The following is a 7,500-nucleotide window of genomic DNA, read 5'->3' on the forward strand; positions in this document are numbered from 1 at the left end:
GCTGGGAAGACTGTCATCGGCGCGTCTTGATCTGTAGATGCTTCGAAGCTTTGTCGTTGTTAACTGTTCTGTTGATTTCGTCAATGAATCATATTTTTTGGTGCCGGCAGTAGTTAGCGACAGTTCAGTGACGTGGGGATTGTTCTAAATGAGTACACCAGCTTTCTCAGAGGTTTGTAGTACATTAGTATGTAAGCTGAGTTTTGCACGGGAGTCCAAGTCAATTCTGAGGTTTCTCTGATTAAGTGGTGTTTAGCACTCACCGTTTTTAGTCTCTTTCGACTGCGTTCAGTCAGTTGTGTTTTCAATTTCCTACTGGTCTCAACAATATGTGAAAGGCTTGGCAGTCGCAATATGAGGTCTTATCAACCGCTCCTGTTGTGTTGGAGTTGAGTTCGTGTTTGTCTTAGACGATATCAAGGAGTGATTAATCATTATAGGTTGGCTGTACAAAAAGTGAATTAAAGTCATTCACGCTTCGAACACAATGTACATGGAGACACAGCAACATTATAAACTGACAATCGTGTCGTGGATTCCTAAATACTTTAATTATTGACAAAAGGACTCTCTACGGAAGCCCTAATATACATCCAGCAATAAATTATTGTTGTCGGTTATGGCTCCAACATTTGTCTAACTTTATTTATAAATATACATCAACAAGAAAAAGGCTAATTTCTTCGTTTTTCTTCTCAGTAGCAATCAGTTGGTAGTGTCACACTTGTACCGTCGCAGCATTGGACGCGAATCATTGTCGCCGGTCTTCCTCTACATCCGTTGTCATTTCTGCACGTTACAGCAGTGTAGAATTTACTGCAAATACCAATATCTACGGTGTTTTTAACACATCGGCTGTGGTGGCCACTAGGTGGGCCTGAGGCGTTGTCAAGGAGACTTTTTACATTTCTCGCACATGGTTGGTGGTGGGTACGTAATGGGTTCGAGGCGTTGTTAACTCGGTGTTTTACTTCCTCCGCACAGGTACCATCTGCATCTCTCAGGAAGCCAAGAGCTAGAGTCAACAAAAGAGCGATTTCAACCTGAAAAAGACATTTAGGCACAATTGTGGTGACGATAACAGTAATAATAATGATAAAAAAATTGCCCTGCCTTGTTAATTTGGCCTAGTTGTAGCCTGATGGAGTCCAGTCGTCCTAACTGACTGGCGCGGCTTAGCCGAGCTAACGCTAACAACAGAGGCGGCCTCCCGCTACGCAGGAGAAAAACTCTGGTCTGGCTTGCCTTCCTGTTGTCATTTAAACTTGCCTTAACTGCCTAGGAGCACTCCACTGTCTTGGTTTGAGATACGTAGACAGTGGGGAAGTGCTGCAGGAATTATAAGGGCCGATTTACACGGCACGATTTTTGTCGCATGCGACAACGGCTTACTACAGGCCCACGACATGATTTGCGATTGTTGTGTACGAAAAATGTAGCATTTTTAAACCTGTTTTAATTTAAAAATGCTGCGACAATCGTAAGTTATGTTGTAGGTCTGTCGTGAGCTTGTCGCATGCGACAAAAATCGTACTGTGTAAATCGGCCCTAATAATGTTGTCGTTTTAGATTCTATTTGTGGGGTGAACATTGTCAAGACAAGGCACGTTCATTAGCAAATTGCCCATCTATGTCGTAATATTAGCAGACAAATTTCTGTATTTAATAGAATTAAACGCCTTGTTTCTTTTAAGCCAAAATAAAGGTATACAACTCATTCATTCTTTTGTCTGAAAAGCGACGTTGACAAGCTTGAAAAGTTAAATGAAAGGGCTCTTAGGAGTGTATTCCAGGTTAAGACGAACGAGTAGGAACGTTTAATGGGGAAAGCCAAAGAGAGCACACGTTATAATGAAAGACTTCCGAGAACATAGTTACGTTTACTTAGTTTATAAATAAGGCTTCGAATAATCAGGCTCCTTTATAAAAACAAGTTCTTTTTCAAGAGCGAGTCTCTGAATATAATCTACGAGGCAAAAATATTTTGAAATTACCAGTTAAATGTAATACCAGCACTTATGGACTCAAATCTATTATAGGTATTTAGGAAATAAACTGTGGAATAGCCTTGAGGACAAACTTAGAGCTGCGCCTAATCTTATGTCATTTAAAAGGCTGATTAGAAACAAGCGGATGTAGTTTACCCTCGCATATACACACATAAATACATACATGTTTTCTGTTTTCCCCCTAGTTTTAATGTAGATCATTTCTTGTGTATTTATCATATTTATTTAGCTCGGTCTATATAGCACCTTGTGTGCTATATCTTTTTACTGAGTATAAAGATTTTTACTTACTTTTACTTTACTTGCAAGTAATTTAACTTTCAAAGTGAATAAAAAAAAAATACTATCTGCTGGTCTCAGTGAGCACATATAACCCAAGGGGGTAGCTGGGCGTTACTGCTGGGCTTAAAAACCCCCTCCACTGGCCGTCATTGGATCTCAAATAATAATTTTAATAATAATAATAATAATAATAATAATAATAATAATAATAATAATAATAATAATAATAATGATAATGATCCGAGAAAACAAACTCTAAATCATAGTAATAATGATAATAACTAGAATCATTGCTCCATTTCCTTGAATAAAAAGACCAACCACTGAAAGCTTACAATAATTCAAACTTTTCCGTTCCAGAAAGACCTGGAAACAACTTACCAGTGTGAGAAAGTTGTTCATTATGAGTTCTTTGTGCGTTCTTCCAAGTGAGTACTCGTACCGTCCAAAGCTGATCTACTGCGATCACTGATGATGAAGCTCTCCTCGCCATCATCTTTTATAGCCAATCCAAGCTAAAAATAAGTTCTGTTCTAATGTCAAGCTAGAAGAAAAACCTTGACCATGCTTCACTTATTAACAAAAGACATTTTCGTTTCCTTTGATACACATCTCGCAGGTTAGAGATGATGTGCTAAAAGAGTCGGTTTAAGATTTCTTTTTCTGGTGTTTCGAACGCGGAACCAATCAAGGGGAATCATCATTGGAAAAAGGCTGAATAGCCTGGCATTGTGTGCCCGCACACTAGTTTTAAAAGAAGGACTGGTTCAAAAATGCGAAATTCTCTTAAACGTTGATACTTTAGGAAGGGTGGGTGATATAAACAACTCTGCCAAAGATTTTTATTTGTGAGCGGCGGAAATCATCGCGTTGTCAATACTTCCAGTGGATAGCGCTAACTATCGAGCCTTTACAAAGAACTCGCTGAAGCATTGAAAAGGAAGTAAAAATCTACAGTCTGAGACGACACAGCCAATTACACCCAAAAAAAAAAAACTATATTTTGTCTTAATCGCCAGTTTAATTTTTTTTGGACATTTTTTGCAAAATCATATGTCACCCCACTGGATCAAAAACGAGCGAGCATCTTCCATCAAGTTAAGACTACTCGTAAAACTATTTGTTTGTGCAGGCAAGTGTGTCTCTCTTTTTTTTCTTTTTTCATTAGATTCGGTTAATCTGTTCATGCGTATCACCAAGGTGGTTCGAACGTTTCAGAAAAAACTAAATCAAAGTTGCTTTCAAAACTCCGGCACTCCCTCATTTATCGCTGAAGCAAGCTACTAACTAGACGAACTTTTCAGAAACCTGAAACCTTCAACAGGAAATCCGTCAGAATTGATTTTGCATGTAAGATATTCGCTGCTAACGAATACTGAAGAAGTGTAAAACGGCGGAAGAGTATCGCATTTTCCCACTGCTTTGAGCATTGACCGTCATAAGAGGGGGGAAGGGAGGGGGGCGAAGGTAGGGGTGGGGTAGACGAAAAAATATTGCTGTGAGAATATTATATATCGTGCTCATGATACGACTATAACGCTCTCTATTTGACAGGAAATGACAATAAAATGCGGAAAAATCCCAAACGGTACGTAACATAAAGCGCTAAAGCCGATTAATTACAACGACTCGGCTTCAACTAAATGTAGTAAATTTGGTTTAGTAATGTTAACAAAGCAACAAGTTCAAGCTACTGGAACTTAATGGAACGAAAATTATTGTTCTTTTTCGGGTGTAATTGGCTGTGTCGTCTCAGACTATAGAGTTTTTCTTCCTTATCAATGCTTCAGCAAGTTCTTTGTAAAGGCTCAATAGTTAGAGCTGTTCGATGTCTATGACAACACGATCAAATGAAAACACTTTGGCAGAGTTGTTTATATCACCTACTTTATTTAAACTATTGAAAAGAATTTCTCATTTTGAATCCTTTTTTAAAAACTAGTTCGAACTCGCGCACACGATCCTATGAGCCATTTTTTGGTTCCGCTTTCCAAACACCAGAAAAAATATTCTACAACCGACTATTTTATCGCAGCAAAGGAAACGGAAAGGTCTTTTGTTAGGAACAAAGCATGACCAAGGTTTTTCCTCCTGCCTGACACCAGAAGCGAATTAACCTGAAAGTTAACTACAACACGGAACAGGAACATTACAACTTATTTTTAGCTTGGATTGGCTGGCGATCGCAGTAGATCAGATTTAGAAGGTACGAGTACTCACTTGGAAGAACGCTCAAAGAAATCACAATGAACAACTTTCTCACACTGGTAAGTTGTTCCAGGTATTTTTGGAGCGGTAGAGTTCGAATTATTGTATGCTTTCAGTGTTTTTTAAGAAAATGGAGCAATCAATGTTATTATTATCATCATCATCATTATTGTTATTATTATTATCATCATCATCATTATTATTATTATTATTATTATTATTATTATTATTATTATTATTATTATTACCTAACAATAAGGAAGCTCGTTGGCAGCATTGGCTATGACGTATTGAGAAGGATGCAGAAGGCTACCATCTCGAGTTATCCCAATATAGTGAGAACTTTTAATGCCATCGTTACTTGACTTTCCCTGTGGGAATAGCATAGGAGCTCAATATAGTTTTAGTATCGGAGAACTTTAGATTGTTTATTAGATTTATATCTTTTATCGTATATTATTTAATTCATTAGGTTTTTCCGCTAATAGTTTCTTCAGACTGCATAAGTTACGCTTTGCGCCCTATGTTGCTCTATTTTAGCACCCATACGTTTATCAACTGCATAATAACAGCAATAATAATGATGCATGATGATGATGATGACGATGATCCGAGAAAACAAATAGTAATAATGATAATGACCATGATTGCTCCATTTCCTTGGAAAAAAAAAAAGATCACTGAAAGTTTACAATAATTCAAACTTTGCCGTTTCAAATAGACCTGGAAAAAACTTACCAGTGTGATAAAGTTGTTCATTGTGATTTCGTTGAGGGTTCTTCCAAGTGAGTCACACTTGTCACACTTGTGACAAGCAGCCCTATATATCTCTCAACGTTTCCCTCCAATTTGTTCATTTTTCTCCATCGACATGGCCGTAGATAATCCTAATACTCTGGCTTGTACTTGTACCATTTGTTGGCTAATTTTATCATATAATTATGCTGCTATGCAATGTTAACAAACCTCTATGGGTAATCAAGACCACGAGGTGTCAGAAAGTAAAAGAAATATTGCCTCCAATAAAGCCAAAAAGCTTCAGTTAAGAGTCGCCTCACATCTCCGAAGAGGAAAGCCACAAAATAGATGAATTGGACGAGTGGGGTTATTCCGACTGCGTGGAACTGGGAATTCACGTTTGAAGGGCCTCTAAAACGAAAAGGCGAAGGAGAAAAATGTAATTATGTAATGATTTGGATCGGAGACAAAGGTCGTGATGTATATGTTACAGGTTAAATTCAAATTTAGGTTAATTCAAGATTCATTGACCTAGGTTGATTTTTTCAACCTACAATTGTAGGTCAAAACGAAATGTCTAAAAGAGTGTTTTTCCATTTTCTGGGGATGTAATAAAAAAAATGGGCCTGGATTTTTAGGGAGGATAAAAATGAAAATAATGAAAAAAAAAAACACAGTGATCCATCTTTCCTTTACCCTCCGTTCTTCTTCTTCCATTTACCGTTTCTCCCTTCTTCCTTCTTCCCTACCACCTGCGTGTGCCACTTACCTTGAGCTTCCACAACATTCCATGCCGCTTCAAGGATGCTTTTTCTACCAATGCGTTTAAGCTATTTCCAAGCCCTCACGACAACCACCATTTCGCTCATGCGTATATGACATAAAGTGAGACTTAAGAAAAAATTCAGCTCATCCACAGTTATATGGCCGTTGAAGGAACTTTATGAAGAAGTTAAAGGGTGGCTAAATTTATCTTAAGAAGAGTGTAAATGCTCCGAGTCTCCAGTGCAACAAAAGCAAAAAGTGTTTGCAAGAGGTGGGCTCTTGATTCTGAAGAACAAATCGTCCAACATTGTACGAAGTATATTTACGTCCCTATGCAAAATACACAAGGAACAAGGCATCATTTCTAGTCATGATAATAAACCGATTTTCTTTCTCATGTGCGAACAGATCTAATTGATTTTCGTAAAATTCAAAACTGTAGCTGATAAACCCGCTGATCTGAAATCCGAGCATGATGTAAAATGAGAAAGCAAGACATTGCAAACTCCCCGTGCACCAGATCGTGGGAATCGAAAGATCCCTCAGATGTCTAAAGAAAGAAACGAATCGAAAGTGCAACTTAAAATCTGTCCTGATACTCATCAACAAATGTCTGTAGAACTATAATCAGTGCTACGACTTGAAATACCCAGCACAGGGAAATAAATATGTAAAGTGCCAGAGGTGAACTCATTTTGTTAGTATGTGTCAATTTAAGCCCAATCAACAAACGAATACACTGAGCAGATGAAAACGAACATTGCGATGACCAATTTTTCATAGGTTGCATGACATCTGTCAACACACTGGATATTGGGGAATGGGAATTGGAGGCACAGCCATCAAATGTCAGTTGGACACCGGAGCCAAAGTTCTTGTGATTCCTCACCACGTTATTGGCCGTTTTTATGCTAGAGACGTTAAAGTCGTCAAGACGCATTTAACGTTATTTATATCTAAAAGAATTGCAGGCAAAATACCCGTCTTAGACGGATAATTCGTCTTAGACGAGGTTCTTGTCTTAAGTGTGAATCCGGCAATTATTGCTGCTTTGTGGCTTTGTTGTTTACCGCATGCAGCTGTCAAAAGGTATATAATTTAAGCAAGCATTTCTTGAGACAGGTGTTCTTGCGACCTTGTGTCTATCCAATGCAATTGATACCTTGATTGCCATAGAACATTGCAATTATATCCATTGCATCTCCTTATGATCGACTAAAGACACGGGCAAACGGTTTAACGATTTTGTTGAAGAGCGATGTTGAAACCGTTTGCACACCTCCCCCCCACCCCCTCCCTCCTCCCAGGCTTCCTTTTTAACGGTCGAAACATGTTGAATGCAAGTTGAATGGATGTTGAATTAGTTTAAAAGAGTTTAAACTTTCCTTCAACAACCATTCAACATTTCTGAACGAAGTTGAAGTTGGAGTAATAAATAGGATGTAGTAGCTGATGTTATTGAAGTGGAAGAAGAAAAAGTCGTAACTTTCAAGTAAGT

The sequence above is a fragment of the Montipora capricornis genome, chromosome 2 (genome assembly GCF_036669925.1).
Source record: "Montipora capricornis isolate CH-2021 chromosome 2, ASM3666992v2, whole genome shotgun sequence".
NCBI lineage: Eukaryota > Metazoa > Cnidaria > Anthozoa > Scleractinia > Acroporidae > Montipora > Montipora capricornis.